This window comes from Mobula hypostoma, chromosome 11 (assembly GCF_963921235.1).
Source record: "Mobula hypostoma chromosome 11, sMobHyp1.1, whole genome shotgun sequence".
In the NCBI taxonomy this organism is placed as follows: Eukaryota; Metazoa; Chordata; class Chondrichthyes; order Myliobatiformes; family Myliobatidae; genus Mobula; species Mobula hypostoma.
In genome coordinates this window covers 37,226,205-37,244,371 of record NC_086107.1, presented here as the reverse complement: position 1 = coordinate 37,244,371, position 18,167 = coordinate 37,226,205, and the positions used below count along the sequence as shown (strand labels likewise).

General features: G+C 40.8%; 1 protein-coding gene across 10 annotated transcripts in view; it reads right to left on the bottom strand.

Annotated features, from left to right (window-relative positions):
- The window catches only part of LOC134353656 (uncharacterized protein C11orf24-like), a 102,758-nt gene that overhangs the window by 62,167 nt on the left and 22,424 nt on the right, over window positions 1-18,167 (bottom strand). Inside the window, exon 1 of one of the 10 annotated variants that reach the window (XM_063061843.1) lies at window positions 14,751-14,840. The exons of 8 other annotated variants lie outside the window; for them this stretch is intronic. The gene's annotated coding sequence lies outside the window, so the exon portion shown is untranslated. Of the gene's footprint in view, window positions 1-3,229; window positions 3,248-14,750; window positions 14,841-18,167 lie in introns of those variants that run through there. One more of the 10 variants, XM_063061844.1, reaches the window with a different exon arrangement.

Genomic DNA, 18,167 nt, shown 5'->3' with positions numbered 1-18,167 from the left:
TGCTCTTCCAAAATGTCAGCTTTTGTGGTGTGTGGCCACACTATCATAAAAAGTTTCCTGGTCTTTGGAGAAGAACCAAACTGCTCTTCACTGCATTTCCATCCTCCGACTTTGTTGAAAGAGGCTTCAGTGCAGTGAACCACATACCCACAAAAAACCAGAAACCGCTAGAACTTTGTTACACAACTTGAACTAGGTATTTCAGCTCTTGCTAAATTCCATCAAGCTCAAGGATCACATTGATATCGAAGCTGCTGTACAGCACACAGGTACTGTGTAAGCTAGGTTTAAAGACAAATACGAATTTAAAGCAGAAACATTTTTCTCATGTTAGCACATGATAGACATGTTTTTACACTATGGGACACTGGAAAGTATATAGTGCCTAAGAGGGGCATTGGCAAGAATGAAGGTGCTTTAGGGTTGGGCTAAAAAAAGGTTGGGAAACAGCACCCTAACTTGAGCGTTAACTCCCTACACTATCCCCAAAACCAGGGGTCCCCAACCTTTTTTGCACTGGTTTAATATTGACAATATTCTTGCGGACCGGCCGACTGGGGGGCGGGGGGTGTTGAGCACGACTGGAGTATAGGTGATAAGTCGACTATAAGTCACTTATAAGTGACTAATACACTCAATTTCATTTCTAAAGGGGTTTATGTAATGAATTTAATATTAAACACACAGCACATATTTTCCTCGCATGAATGCAGTGATAAGTCAATTATAACAATGGTCCCAAACCTCCGGGCTGCGGACCGATACATTACCATGAAGAATGTAGCGGTAGAGTGGTGGCCGGGATGCACCCAGCACATCTTTAAGAAAAAAGCCGAAATAAACAAGCTAATTGATTAGGTGCCGCCTGGCATGTAAATGTCAGCCCAGATCAGAGGCCACGCAATCGGCAATCGCCTCTGATCTGGGCCGACACTTACGTGCCGGGCGGCACCTAATCAATTAGCTTGTTTATTTCGGCTTTTTTCTTAAAGTGTCCCGGCCACCACTCTACCGCTGCATTCTTCGCAGCTTGGAGGTTGGGGACCACTGAATTATAAGTCAATAGCATCATAAGATTTTAAGTAACGTTTGGATATTAAACACACAGCACATATTTTCCTCGTATGATCATATAAAATCATTGCAATACACCAATATTGCTGAATCAGTGGGAACCCTGGGCTTGTTTTCCTGCAACGATACGGTCCCATCGAGGGGTGATGGGAGACAGCGATGCTCGAACGGGGTTCCTTATGTCCAGTCTATTCCACAATTTAGTTTTCATTGCATTCATTGCAGAAAACTCCGCTTCGCAGTGATATGATGTTGGAAATGGAAGCAACGTTTTCAGTGCTTTCGTGGCTATCTCAGGATATTCAGCCTTGACTTTGATCCAGAATGCCAGCAGAGATGTTATGTCAAACACACTTTTCAGCCCACCGTCATTTGCAAACTCGAGGAGTTGATCTTTTTCCCACGCTGAAATGCAAGGTTCACCAGGAACATTCACAAATGGGTCACAGACCCATTCCTTTGCACGTCTTGAGTCACTAACGACCTTGCGTGCGTTAAAGTTCGACAGTGGGTGTGACAGGGAATGAGGAAAGGTGCAGCTACATCATTTCATATCGCCAAATTATATCGTTTCCTCGCGGCCCGGTAGCACATGCTTTGCAGCCCGGTACTGGTCTGCGGCTCGGTGGTTGGGGACCACTGCCCAAAACCATCCTAATGAACCTAAAAAGCAACTATCTGAGCCACAAACCTGGCAGACATTATAGCCCAGCCCATCTTGATCTGATATCTCAGAGAACTCACTTGTCATCTGTTAATACACATGAATGTGCTGTACATCAGCGGTCCCCAACCACTGGACCGCGGACCGGTACCAGGCCACAAAGCATGCGCTACCAGGCCGCGAGGAAATTATATAATTTGGCGATATGAGTAAACTGCACCTTTCCTCATTCCCTGTCATGCCCACTGTTGAACTTGAACGCATGCGAGGTCATTACCCACGCGTCATCCATGTCAGTGTGGGAAGAAGATCAACTCCTCGAGCTTGCAAATGATGGCGGGCTGAAAAGTATGTTTGACATAACATCTCTGCCGGCATTCTGGATCAAAGTCAAGGCTAAATATCCTAGATAGCCATGAAATCACTGAAAAAGTTGCTTCCATTTCCAACACCATATCTCTGCGAAGCGGGCTTTTCTGCAATGAATGCAACGAAAACTAAATTGCGGAATAGATTGGACATAAGGAACCCCCTTCGAGTATCGCTGTCTCCCATCACCCCTCGATGGGACCATCTTGTTGCAGGGAAACAAGCCCAGGGCTCCCACTGATTCAGTGATATTGGTGCGTTGCAATGATTTTATATGTTCATACGGGGAAAATATGTGTTGTGTGTTTAATATCCAAACGTTACTTAAAATGTTATGATGCTATTGATTTATAAGTGACTTACAATTGACTTATCACTATATTCATGTGCTGTGTTGCATAAAACCTAACATAACACTAACATATAGTAAAAGCAGGAATGATATGATAAATACACAGCCTATATGAAGTAGAAATAATGTATGTAGGGTGTAGTTTCACTGAACAGAACTGCCAAAAAAGATTTGTAGAAAAAATGGGCACGTACACGCATGCACATGTCACGCATGTGCACATAGGTGCCCGCACAAGGCTTCATGGTTATGGTAGTCTTTCCTGGGGTAAACACAACGTACTTGACTGCTACTCTTGTCCGTTGGCAACCCTACACCCCCCCCAAGTCGGCCAGTCCGCAAAAATATTGTCAATATTAAACCGGTCCGCAGTGCAAAAAAGGTTAGGGACCCCTGCTGTACAGGACACAGAGAGATTGCCTGCAGAGAAGACAGGCTATCCTTTATAAAAATAAACCACCTCCTCCACACTCCCAAACTCCTACAGTGAAAGGCGTAATATACATCCAGTTGCTGAAGAAATTATAAAGATATGAAATCATATGCCATATGGGTTTATTACAGTAAGACAAAGCAACCAAGGAAATCAGTGACATGACAGTTTACTTACTGCCTACACGTTTGAATTAAAATAGAATAACTAATCTTGAGGATCCAAACCAGTAACATTCAGAGTGAATTTCTGATAAAACAGTACACAGATAATCATTGCTATGAAATTAGCTAAGTCTTGATGTGGAAGCAGGAATTAAAGTCTTTAAAATAAATACCTCTGGCAGTTCTTTTAGAGTTTCAGTTTTGTCCAAAGATCAAGTAGATTCCTTACAATAGTCAGGAAGTTAAGACTGCTGCAGGTGTTAAACTTGAAGCAAGCATTTCCTTTGAAATAGACACTAGTGCAACTGAAATTATTTACATTTCAATAGCAAGGAACAAATTCTGATGCAATTAAAGTATATAATTGATGTAACAGTGAAACTGGATGAACCAGATGGTTTTTAATCACCCTTGGAAATTTGAGTACCACTGGACACTTTGTATATTGTGCTATCTTTAAAAGCAAAGCAAAAATAAAATTCCAGTTTGCATTTTGAGGGAAGAAAGTGTAAATGACACCCACCCAACACCTCCAGCCAAATTTCAGAACTCTGTAAACACAAAGGATCTCTTTTTGTCAGGTGAACAGGGTGTCATTTTGAAGGCAGGTTAATGTTGAAGGAGCAGAGCACTCTCAATTCCTGGGGAGTAAATCACGCTACAAAATTTCTTGCTTCCGCAACTCCCCTCCCTTTCTAAACTTGAATCCTAGCTCATGGTTACTACTTTCAAACCTGGAAGTTTGGTTGATCGACGAGTTTGGCAAAATGTTTGCAGATGTTTTGGCTCCAATCGAGAGGCTATCATCAGCGCGCAGTCAAGGTTGTTGTCTCCTCAGAATGCTGGCTTACATACCCCTCCAGGGTCCGAATGGACATTGAAATCTATCGACGTCTAATCAACGAGTCGCCAGTAATCTCGGGATCTGGACAGCGAAGCAAGCACTTTCAACCGACCTCCCTCAAAGCTAGCCAATCAGAATCTTCTACTACTAAACAGCTCAGTGTTTTGAACCAGACAACCAGATCATGACATCTAACCAATATCTGTTCGGACCCCAGAGGAGTACACAAGCCAGCATTCTGAGGAGACAACACCCTCAACTGCGCACCGATGATGGCTTCTCCTTTGGAGCTGAAAAGTCTGCAAACATTTTGCCAAGCTTGGCGATCAACCATTAACTTAATGTCTCATGCATCTTATTTTACAAGAAATTATTTAAAACAGCCGATCCCTGTGAGCTGGATTCTTAGCATTAATAACTACAAGAGTGTTCAGAAGAGCATCTCTCAGTGAGAACCAATTTTGGATTTGGGTGACCTGACAAAATGGATGACATTTCATGCCAAACTACATTCCTTCTGATTGTAATTTCATTGGAGACAATGGGATATAGAAAGGATAGCTGAATTAATTATCACCAGTCTCAGAAACATTGCAGTATTAACATTATGTACATATTTTGTACACACTTATACCCACTTTTTCAAATTCTTAATGAAAACCAGGCTGTTGAGGAACATTGTATAATTTAGGATTAACCAGTTTTAAGGATAGCTCGATCAGGAAGTTAATTTAAGAACATGAGCCAGAGCAGGACAATTATTCAATAAGATCCAGTCACGCCACTTCCTCATTATTTTCCATGTTCCCTTTTTTACCCTGGCAGGTGATTATCAATCTCTGCCTTCGATATGTTCAATGATTTGCCTCCACAGCTCTGAGGTAGAGAATGCCACAGAGTCACAACCTAAAGAGAAGAAATTCCTCCTCAAACCAGTCTTAAATTGACAAGCCCTTTTCTGAATCTATGCTCCCACTCCAGCTCTAGATATCCCTCTTGAAATACCATCATAGCATCCAATTTCCCTCAGAATGTTATACATTTCAGTAAGAAATCTCCATGTACCTTGAAATAAACACCATTGTTTTAGTTTTAACTTCTTGCTATACCTCCATCCCAGCCCTTTATGTTTCAAGTACAAGACCCACAGATCCCTTTGTAACAATATGTAATCTTGCTCTTTTTAAAATAATAATTCATAGAAACATAGAAATCTACAGCACATTACAGGCCCTTGGGCCCATCACATACTGACCATGTAACCTACTCCAGAAACTGCCTAGAATTTCCCTACCACATAGCCCTCTATTTTCCCTCAGCTCCATGTAACTATCTAAGAGGCTCTTAAAAGATCCTATTGTATCCGCCTCTACTACGATCACTGGCAGTGCATTCACATACTCTGTGTGAAAAACTTACCCCGACATCCCCTCTGTACTTACTTCCAAGCAGCTAAAAACCATGCCCCCTCATGTTAGCCATTTCAGCCCTGGGAAAAAGCCTCTGGCTATCCACACAATCAATGCCTCTCATCATCTTTTACACCTCTGTCAGGTCACCTCTCATCCACTGTCGCTCCAAGGAGTAAAAGCCAAGTTTACTCAACCTATTCTCATAAGGTATGCTCTCCATCTTTATAAATCCCCTCTGCACTCTCTCTGTGGTATCCATAACCTTTCTGTAGTGAAGTGACCAAAAATGAACACAGTAGTCCAAGTGGGATCTAACTAAGGTCTTATATAGCCTTAACATTACATCACAGCTCTTGAATTCAATCCCATGGTTGATGAAGACCATCACACTATATGCCTTCTTAACAAAACCGTCAACCCGAGCAGCAGCTTTGAGTGTCCTATGGATTTCACTGATCGTCCACACTGTCAACTGTCTTGCCATTAATATTATATTCTGTCTTCAAATTTGACCTAATGAAATGAACCACCTCACACTTATCTGGGTTGAACTCCATCTGCCACTTCTTAGCCCAGTTCTGCATCCCATCAATGTACTGCTGAGACCTCTGACAACCCTCCAGACTATTCACAACATCCCAACTTTTGTGAAATCAGCAAACTTACTAACCCACCCTTCTACTTTTTCACCCAGGTCACTTATAAAAAAATCACAAAGGGGAGGGGTCCCCAGAACAGATCCCTGCAGAACACCACTGGTCACCATCCTCCATGCAGAATATGGATCATCTACAATCACTCTCTGCCTTCCGTGGGCAAGCCAATTCTGGATGCACAAAGCAAGGTCTCCTTGGATCCCATGCCTCATTACTTTCTGAATGAGCTCTGCATGGGGAACATCATCAAATGTCTTACTGAAATCCATATACACTATATCCAGTGCTCTACTTTCATCAATGTGTTTTGTTACGTCCTCAAAGAATTCAATTAGGCTCATAAGGCACAACCTGCCCTTGACAAAACCATGCTAATCAGATTACGTTTCTCCAAATGCTCATAAATCCTGCCTCTCAGGATCTTCTCCAACAATTTGCCCACCACTGAAGTAAGACTCACTGGTCTATAATTTCTTGGGTTATCTCTACTCCTTTTCTTGAACAAGGGAACAACATTTGCAGCCTTCCAGTCCTCTGGTACTTCTCCCATCCCTATTCAAATGTCTCCAGCCTGGACCCCACCACTTTGATTTGGCCGGTAAACGCCATGTCACAACTGTCCAGCACCTACAAGACTACAGTACACACCGCAAAAATGCCAGGCCATACAGACAGTTCAAAAGCTCAACTCCAAAGTGGACGTTACAAGCTATTGATCTGCAGCGACCATATCTGAGAAAAAGTGTGATTAACCAGCACCATCTTAAATAGCAATCAGGACTGGAAAGGAAGGGGGAAGTCACCAGGATAAGATGGTGGGGTGAGACAAAGGAGTACAAGCTGGAAGCTGATAGGTGAAGCCAGGTGAGTGGGAAACTAAATGGGTGGGGGGGCGAAGTGGGAGGATGATAGGTGGAAAAGGTAAAGGGCTGAAGAAGAAATCTGAGAGGAGAGAAGAGGAGAATGGACCATGGGAGAAAAGGGAAGTGGGAGGGACATCAGAGGCAGGAATTAATGCATCCACAATATGTATATCCATGTCATTAATTACCCTGTGGTGTAGGTCTTTAGGTCCACAGGCGCTATGGCTATTGGCTCCTTTAGTTTAACTTGTAGTTTATTTTAAACAAATGGTAGTCTCTTGCTTATTATTATTTGTTTTTCATCAATTCCACCAGGAAAACTGAGCTAAATCATTTACATAGAATCCTTGCCATTTCTCTGAAATCTATCATTAATTCCCTAGCCTCATTCTGCAAGGACATTTACTTTAGCTATTCTATTTCTTCCTATATACAGTATCTACAGTTCTTTCTATCTGCTTTTATAGTCTGCTTGTTCAAGTTAAAACTCTATATTTTCTTTCTCTTTTTTTCCTTGGAGATTGTGGAACAGAATCAATGTAAAGTCTAACCACATCCATAACTGAACAGCTAATCAGAGAGCAACTTCCTGTGACACGTTTGACCAAAACTGCTACACTGCCTGCTCTCACAGTGCAGAGAAGCAATTTTCAAAGGATAATGAAATGGAATTCATCAAATGTTAACAGCCACTTAGCAATAAAAGAAATCGAGACGATCCTCCTGCTTTGCCTACCTTCATAAGTTTTACGAGGATCTCTCCCAGGGCCTTGGCAAGAAAGTACACAAAAAAGCCATGGGAAAAAAAATTTAAAGAGTAAACGGGGATTGTTTACACATGTAGAAGTGAAAGAGATGGATAAATTTTAAATTGCTACCAAACAATCTCAGAAAAAAATAACTTCACAAGTTTGGTGTTTTATTCATTCAAGTAGAAATTGTTAAAAAAAACTAAAATTATATATTTTTAATTTCTCCTCTCCATCTTCCCTTCTCACCCCCCACCATCTTAAGTATTGTGATTTAATCACTATCCTATGTATCCATCTTACTAATATATATCTGATGCAAGAAGTACCCAAATGAAATTTCCAAGTGATGCAATTTCACCTAGAAATAATTGCAAATGCTCTCTATTCTGAACAGATAAATGTTATCCCCCCCACCCCCACACACAATGCTGAAACAAGTACAATCGAATTTCTAGGCCCCACACTTTACTATACCAGAAGTTATTCTATGAAATGTGGCAACCGTGCTGTGGAAAGTGCCAACCAGACAAAATGGAGCATGACAAACAGCAGATGACTGCTTCACACTGACTTCCACAGCCTAGTACTAACCAATACTAATTAAAGAGGTATTCAGTAAATGAACAAAGCCACTACTTTCTGCAACACTCGGGTTCTCTGGGATGCAAATTAACAAAACTCAATTAACCCATTGATAACCAGATGTCTTCTGGAACTTCACAGATAGTGCAAGTCAAAGAAGAACATTTTCAACAATCATTTTAAAAAATACTTGAAGGTGCGGGTAGATTTTCTGATGCAGTTACCTCAAGGCTCTTAAATACTGTGTTAGAGTAAGCTTTCCTCTCTTAACAATGTGACCATAAGGTCACTAAATAAAGAATAGGCAGTGAAAGAGAGCAGAGCAGATGGCCAGTCATTACGCTTATGCTTGTGTAACACTGTTCCAGGCACAGCAGTGGTTCAATATACCAGCTGAGGAAGAGGTGTGATGCATGAACACAGGAGAAACTATATGAGTAAGCATGTAGTGGTCAGGCTTTGCAAATGCTGAGAGTTCAACAGATGCTGAACTCTGTATTTTAACGATGAAGTAAAATGCAGTGCCTCTCACCTATCCTTACACATCTGCTAGTTACAGAAGCTGCCACTGAAGATATTAGCATGTGAAATCTGCAGATGGAACAGGTGAAAGAATGCATCTGCTTTTGTTTTGCTATAGGATGTTTTTATTTAATTATGTTCTTGAAATGCTACTTACTCATAGGCTCTTTTCAAAATAGCTGCATTCAAATTTTATTATCTGCAGAGTACAACCTATTTTAGCCTGGGATCCATAAAACAATCATGAAAGCCACCTTTTTATGATGCACAAATTTCATTAGAACTAAATAAATGAAGTAACAATCCACAAAGGAAAATTTTGACAAACCATTAAGTATCTGCTTCTCTCTCACTGAAATTATTATTCCTATCAGTGCAGATAAAATTTCATAACAGCATCCATTATGAAACTTTATCTAGTTACTAGTTTAGACATTGTTGTTTAATTTTATAAATCAACAGGTTAGAACTTCTAACCAAATCTCCTTAACTAACGCCAAACACAGCACAAACAGTTCATTAAAAGATGTACACTCAAAATCCACTGAATTAGATACACCTACTCACTAATGTGAATATCTAATCAGCCAATCATGTGGTAGCAACTCAATGCATAACAGCATGCAGACATAGTCAAAAGGTTTAGTTGTTCAGACCAAAAATCAGTACGGGGGAAGAAATGTGATCTAAGTGACTTTGTCCGTGGAATGATTGTTGGTGCCAGATGCATTGGCTTGAGTCTCTCAGAAACTGCTGATCTCCTGGGGTTTTCAGACACAACATTCTCAGGAATTCATAGAGAATGGTGCGAGAAGCATTAAAACATCCAGTGAGTGGCAGTTCTGTGGACAAAAACACTTTGTTAATGAGAGAGGTCAGAGGAGAATGGCCAGACTGGTTCAAGCTGACAGGAAGGTGACAAAAACTCAAAAATCACATGTTACAACAGCAGTGTGCAGAAGAGATCTCTGAACGCATGTCGAACCTTGAAGTAGATGAGCTACAGCAGCAGAAGACCACACTGGGTTCCACTCCTGTACCTAATTAAATGTCCTTTAAATGTATATACATTCTCTACCTTTCTCTCCCCCAAGAAGTATTTTAACATTTCTGGAAGTACTCTTGAATCCTATCCACATCCCAACTCACACCATAATGTCCAGTCTGTGAATACCGCCTCTTCATGTACACTCATAAATTCCACCACAGATTTGCTTGGCTCCACAGTTGTAGATTTTCCACAAAATTCTTACACAGGCAAGCTTTGCATGCATTGACTAAATCTTCAAGTTTTCTTCTATAGAGACTTTTAAATGGTTGTTTGCTTTTCTCAGTCAATGGCCTGAGCCAAGAATTTCTCTACAGATGGGCTATCTTCTCAGAGTCCATCGTTATCAGTAGCAATGCATCAGTGCCTAAACTGCTGTTACCACAATGGGAAATATCACCTATATCCACCATGTTTAACACTGTAGCTATACTCCCTTTTCCAAATAATGGGCCAGTGTCCACTGTTTTCTCATTCTCTACAGTCACTTTGTTAGTGTTGTAATGATGAGTCTTATCTGGTCTTCCTGTCACCTATAAAACTAACTGGCCCAGTTTCCTGGACAGGGTCATTTCACCCCACAAATGTATCAAAGATCCTAATGTGGCCACTTTTTGAAACAGTCCCAAATTATGGTCAAGACCACAGATATACAACTCTGCCTACCAGCACAATAGGGAATTGATCATGTACCTCCACCAGCAAACTATCTCTCTAAGCTTGTCCTGTACAGGTGCTTCATCTCAGTTTACACAAGAAAATGAACATACTAATGTCTCCACTTGTAGAGACTTCAAGGGATCTGCATATCCATGCAAATATGCCCCATCCTTTGGCAATTACAACTTCAGGTAGCTTTGAATGGGCACTCAGATGCTGTGTGGCTTCCAGGACAGCACAAGCAAGGGCTTTGTTACCCATGTGATTTGAAGCCTTTCACAGCCAACAGATTTCCCAAAGGCACTTACCAACTTTCAGCCAAGACAACCATACCTTTATTGACATTTTTATGGGGTTTCATCTATCTCCATCTGAGGGTTGCATTCAAGCAAAAACATTTGATGATTAGCAATATCCTCTCCAGACTCTGAACATTCCCTTAAATGTTAGATGCAGAATATTGCACAGTTCCTAGAATTTTCATTTGCTAGCCCACACCCCAAACTACCTGCTCATTCAAAAAGTTCTGCCAGTTGCAATTTTTTAAGCATCTCTTCCACACAGTTCCTAAAGTCCTGGAAAACACATACCAAATCTCTAACTCACATAAATCTCTGGAAGATTTAACTATGAAAATACACCACTGAAAACTCGTACAGTCTCCTTGAAAGAGACTTTGTCCATGCAATGTTATACATATAAACTCACGAGCACTTTATTACATAGGTATTAAAACCATAAAGCCCAAATACAACAAGTGCTTTGCTGTTCTTTTACAGTTGACCATATAGCTTTGTCCTCTTTTGGCATCTCAAATCAGATGTTATCAAGAACAACTTCAGTCACTTTTGCTACAGAGGAAATGGCTGTAACCACTCTTACAGTTCTTCAGCACGTCAGCCGTATTTGCCACTTTTCTTCACTACCTATCTATCGAGAGAATCCTGCCCTTTTCTTCCCACCTGTTTGCAACTTCCTCAGTAGCAATATCAGAATCAGGCATAATATTACTGCCTTAAATGAATGAGAAACTTGTTGGTTTGGAAAAACAGTACAGTGCAAAATTACTCTACAAGATAAAAGTAAATATACTAAAATTACTATACTTTACAAAGCAAACAGATAGTGCATAAATCTGATTGTGGACTGTCATAAGCTTTTCTCTATTGCTGTTTATCAAGACAAATAATAAAGTGCATCTGACCATACATTCTTTATTAATGATGAGCAAGACTAATACTTGTGGTCAAAATGACAGATAACAAAAGTTTCAGTGTTCTGCATCTTGAGGTGTTGTTCATTTTGTACAAATGTCACTTCCTGTTCATAAGCTTTTTGGTAAACATCATTTCTTGCATGGATTAATTTGGATTTCAACTTGGAGCAAAACTGGTAGAAAGACATCCACCTCACTCCACTCTGTATTTGCCCTTGAAACAGCAGTATCTGTGAATCCTAAGCTTTCTTGATATTGGTAAACGTTTAGTAGATGTATTTTGAAGGAAGTATTACATTTTTCGTTCATCACCATTTAGCTATTGTCACGCCACAAGTTTGCTCTAGTCCACAGCATACCTATAGAAGTGTGAATTACCTTGTTTAACACTGATTGTGAGAATAATTGATAATATTAGTGTTTTCAGGCATGCAACAATTCTGTATTGAATTTAATACGTGTTTTACTTACCTTTCTGCAGTTTCACAAGTTTTTCCTCATTTAAAAACCCTGAAAAAAAAGCTTCTAGCTCAGGTGATTTTTGAGGTGTTTAACTCCCTGCCTAGCTTTGTATGCAATGCACTGCATGGGCAGCAGATTCAGAATACGGTACACAGGCACACACATGTATAAGTTACAGATATCTACACCATCTCTAATGTTTCAACCAGAACTCTACATACTAAAGTTGTGATCTAACGGGTGCTGTATATAGTTCTAGCGTAGTTTCCCTTTTCCCATATTTGACACATAGGTTAATACAGAAAAGCAATCTGTGGGCCTTAATAAGCAGTTTATTTCCCTGAAACTTCTTTCCACTGAATTCAAATTGCTACTTTTCTGCAGTCTCAAGCTTTCTTCCTCACTATCAACTGCACAGTAAAATTTTGTATGATCTGCAATTTTTTTTTAACATGCCTAATTATGTTTGAATCCAATGTATTAACATGTTTTATAAAAAATATTTAGCCTTTGGAACCTGAACACTAACAGAACTTTAGCCATCAAAATAACCAATCAAATTTGTTTAGTGACAAAGCTATTTTTAACCAATGTGCAACTCTCCCATAAATACCATGCACTTACACTTTTTTTCACTACTTTAAAATGTGGGACTTAAAAGTCCTTGCTCAAAATCCAGGCAGAATCTATCAAATGAACTGCCCTGATTCTTCATGTTACCTCCTCAAAAAAATTAATCAAGTTAGTCAGAAACAATCTATGTTTTATAACCATATAAACTCAGAGCACTACAGCACAGAAACAGGAAATTTAGCCCAACTGGTCCATGCAAAATTATTATTCTGCCTAGTACCATCGATCTGCACCTGAATCAGAGCTGTCCATACCCCTCACACCCATATACTTATCTAAACTTCTCTTAAATATTGAAATTGAACCCCCATCCATCACTTCCAATGGCGGCTCATTCCACCCTCTGAGTGAAGAAATTCCCCCTCATGTTCTCCTTAAACATTACACCTTTCACCCTTAACCCATAACCCCTAGATGTCATCTCACCCAATCTCAGTGGAGAAAGCCCACTTCCATTTACTCTATCTATACCCCTCATAATTTTGTAAACCTCTATCAAACCTCCCCTCATTCTTCTACACTCTAGGGAATGAAGTCGTATCCTGTTCAACTTTTCCCTTTAATTCAGGTCCAGCATCCTTGTAAATTTTCTTTGTACTGTTTCAATCTTATTCATATCTGTCTGACGACCTAGGACCTAAATTGCACACAATACTCCAAATTAGGCTTCACCAATGACTTGTACAAGTTCAACATAACATCACAAGTTCTGTACTCAGTATTTTGCATGATGAAGGCCAATGTGCCAAAAGCTTTGGTAGAGCTCCTTGCCATTTAGAGCACCCCCAATCCTGACATCATCATCGCAAATTTGCCTATCCAATTTACCATATTATCATAGAGATCATTGCTATAGATTGCAAACAACAGTCCCCGTGGCACACTACTAGTCACAAGCCTCCAATAAGAGAGGCAGCCATCTACATCCGCTCTCTGGCTTCTCCACAAAGCCAATGTCTAATCCAATTTACTACCTCATTCTGAATGGCAAGTGACTGAAACTTCTTCATGAACCTCTTATGCAGTACCTTGTCAAAGGCCTTGCTAAAGTCCATGTAGACTACATTCACTGCCTTTCATTCATCAACTTTCCTGGTAACCTTCTTAACTCTACACGATTGGTTAGACATGATCTACCATGCAAATAGCCATATTGACTCTCCTCAAATCAATCTGTCAGTGCAAACACTTATATATCTCATCCCTTAAAATACCTTCTAATAACTTACAACTACTTCTCAGCAATTTTCTTCAGTACTGCCGAAGGGTTTCGGCCCGAAACATCGACAATGCTCTTTTCCATAGATGCTGCCTGGCCTGCTGAGCTCCTCCAGTATTTTGTGTGTGTGTGTTGCTTGGATTTCCAGCATCTGCAGGTTTTCTCTTGTTTGTGATTGCTGTACCAATACTGATGTCAGGTTCACCAGTTTAAACACTCAGTGGTGACTTTATTAGGCACACCTATACACCTGCTATTAATGCAAATATCTAATAGGCAATCATGTGGCAGCAACTCAATGCATATAGGCATGCAGACATGGTCAAGAGGTTCAGACCTGAGAATGGAGAAGAAATGTGATCCAAGTGGCTTTGACTGTGGAATAATTGTTAGTGCCAGACGAAGTGGCTTGAGTTTCTTAGAAACTGCTGATCTCCTGGCTGATCTCACGTACAACAGTCTCTAAAGTTTACATAGAATGGTGCAAAAAAAAAATCAAATGCATCCAGTGAGCAGCAATTCTGTGAGCAAAAACACCTTGTTAATGAGAGAGGTCAGAGGAGAATGGCCAGACTGGTTCAAGCTGACAGGAAGACAACAGTAACTCAAATAACCATGTGCTACAACAGGGTGTGCAGATGTGCATCTCTGAACATGCACATCAACTGGAAGTGGACGGGCTGCAGCAGCAGAAGACCACGAAAATACACTCAGTGTGTACTTTATTAGGTACAGGAGGTACCTGATTATTTCCCAACTTATTCTTAGAGCCTTTCTTAAACAACTAAATAACAATAGGTATCTTCCAATCCTCTGGCACCTTACCAGTGGCTGAAGATGTTTTAAATATCTCTGCTTGAGCCTCCGCAATTTCTGCACGAATTATGCTGATTTTCCTTCATTAAGTTACACGTTTTCAAAATGAAGGTTTGCAGGAAATCACAGAACTGATTCTGATAACCTTTGACCACCAGTTAATAATTAAGTATACCATTCCTTTTAGTTTATGCAGTGGCACAATATTAGATGTCATGCAATAGTTTGGGACCGCAGCTGAAGACAGGCACAAATTGAAGATATTAGTTAAAGCCTCAGCAATTTTATTTCGACTGTCCTGGATAAACTTCATCTCAGCCCAGTGACTTCTCGATTTTCAAAAATACTAAATCCCTTAATACTTTGCCCATGAGTGTTTATTTTATCCACTGTTTCAGTTTGCAATGGACTCCTTCACATCTTATTCTATCCTGTTATTGGTAAGATCTTCCAAACTAAAGTACACCATAAAGCAATTATACCTATAAATTCTATTCAGCAGAAATTTCTTCTGGAAATTGAGATTCTTCGATACCAAGCATATGATCATTTTAATCCACTGTTTACGTAATTCTCACAAACAAATTTATCACAGAAAATATATTCCTAGTCAAATAACTTGCATGTGCCATGTGTAAATGCAAAATAAAAATTAAGGCTTGTTAACTGCACACAAAATACCTATAATTCACAAAGCAAATGTGAATATAAGCATACCCAATCACGGGACAATTTACAATGACCAATTAACTACCAACTGGTACATCTTTGGACTGTGGGAGGAAACTGGAGCATCTGAAGGAAACCAACGTGGTCACGGGGAGAACAGAGAAATTGAACCCGGGTCACCTGCACAGTAAAGTGTTGTGCTCACTGTGCAACTGGACCAATCCATTGGCTAATTTATGAAAATTAGCCACAGGTTTCATCAATAACATGTCATCACTGGTCACAAGGTTAGGTGGCAATTCATAACACTCACCTCCCTGTGCATATTTCATCGGGAAGGGGTGGCAAAATGGCTGGAAGTATATGCAACCAAAAAAAGGCAGAAATTTCATTTGAGTATCTTACAGTTCAAACGAAGTAATTGAGCCTCTGAAAAGTTAACACTGAGTGAATTTCTTACTCATTAAAAGTATGTCCATTCATCCAACCAATCTATCTCACTCTTGTACACCTTGTCATCATCTGAGATTCTGCTGATAACAGTTGTGCCTTTGGCGAATTTACCATGGCGTTTGAAATATGCCTAGCCACACAGTCTTGACTGTAAAGAGAGTCGAGCAGCAGGCCAGGCACACATTCTTCAGGTACGGTAGTGCTGACTGTCATTGCGGAGATGTTATTTCCGATCCGTACTGACTGTGGTCTCCTGATGAGGAAGTCAAAGATCCAACTGCAGAGGGAAGTACAGAAGCCCAGGTTTTGGAGCTTGTTGATTGGAGCTGAGGGTACGGTTGTGTTGAATGCTAAACTGTAGTTAAACAACAGACTGACGTAGATATTACTGTTGTCCAGGTGATTCAAGGCCGAATGATGAGCCACTGAGATTGCATCTGCTGTAGACCTATTGTGGTGATAGGCCAATTGCAGCAGGTCCAGATCCTTGCTTAGGCAAGAGTTGATTCTAGCCATGACCAACCTGTCAAATCACTTCAAAACAGTAGGTACGCACGCCACTGGCAATAGCCATTGAGGCAGCTCACCCTGCCCTTCTTGGGCACTGGTATGATTGGCACCCTTTTAAAACATGTGGGAACCTCTGACTGTGGCTTTGAGAGTTTGAAGATGCCCTAGAACACTCCCTTCACTAGGTTGGCACAGGTTTTCAGAGCCCAACAAGGTGCATCATTAGGGCCTGTCATCTCCTGAGGGTTCACGCTCTTGAAAGATGTTCTAACATCGGCCTCTGAGACAGAGATCTCAAGATCACCCAATGCTACAGGGATTCACATAGATGTAGCTTTATTCTCCTGCCTTTCAGTGTGCATAAAAGGCATTGAGCTCATCTGGGAGTGAACCATCACTGCCATTCAAGATGATATGTTTTGCATTGTAGGAAGCAATGGCCTGCAAACCCTGCCAGAACTGACGTGCATCCGATTCCATCACTAACCTCAATCAAAGTTCTTTTTCACTCTTAAAATAGTCTTCTGCAGGTCATACCTGAACTTCCTTGTACAATTCTGGATTACCAGTTTTGAAGGCCACAGATCTAGCCCTCAGCAGACTACAAATCTCCTGGTTCATCCATGGCTTTTGATTTGGAAATATCCGATCCGTTCTCATTCTCATCCACACAAGTTTTGATGAAGTCAGTGACAAGTGTGGCATAATTATACAGGGTCCAAGATGAATCACTGAAAATGGTCCAGTCCACTGACTTAAAGCAGTCCTGTAAGTGCTCCTCCACCTCTTTTAGCCATACCTTCATGATCCTCACCACCGGTGCTGTGCTCTTTAGTCTCTGCCTATACGATGGGAGTAGAAGTACAGCTAGGCAATCGAACTTTCCAAAGTGTGGATGTGGGATGGCAGAGTAAGTGTTCTTGATGGTGGTATAACCATGGTCAAGTGTGTTGGCTCCTCTGGTTCCAAAGATGATATATTGTTGGTAGTTGTTCAGAGACTTCTTCAAGCTGGCCTGGTTGAAATCCCACAGCATCAAGGTGTACTGTTTCATACCTGCTGATTATGGAGCTTAGCTCCTCCAGTGCCAGCCTGAGGCAAAATGTACAACCCTATCTGGATGATGGCGGATAGAAAGGATGACATTTGACTGCCAGATGTTCCAGGTTGGGTGAGCAGGGAAGGACTTCCCTTCACATAGAACCACAGATTTGTTATTGAGTAATGCAGCACCAAAATGGGTCCTTCATCCCACCAAGTCCATGCAGCTATCAACTGTCTACAAGGGTGCCAAGGCGCAACTCAAGTAGCAGCAGTACTCAATGGATATGATTAAATATTCCTATTTCAGCCTGAAACAGCTAAAAAGCACAACTGCTTCCAAGGTCAGTACAGTCAAAGATGGCTTAATGCATTTAAACAAACTGACGGAAACAACATCAATTGAGGCCAGAAGCGCCCACCTAGGATACCACAGAAGTGTGGGTGCAGAGCGGGGTTACAAGTGTGTTTAAGGAAACGGGGTTTTAAACTCCCTGTACCAACCATCTTGCTGACAAACCTGCAGTCTCTGGTGAATAAAAATCAATGATCTCAGAGCTAGGGTGCTGAATCAGAGGGACATTAGGACCACATGTGTCCTTTGTTTCACAGAATCCTAGTTAACCCCTTCCGTACCGGATGCAGCGATTCAAATCGACGGGTTTACTATACACCCTCAGGATCGATCTGTAGAGTCTCTCAAAAGCAGAGGTATAGAAGTATGCCTCTTGATCAACCCTTCTTGGTGGACAA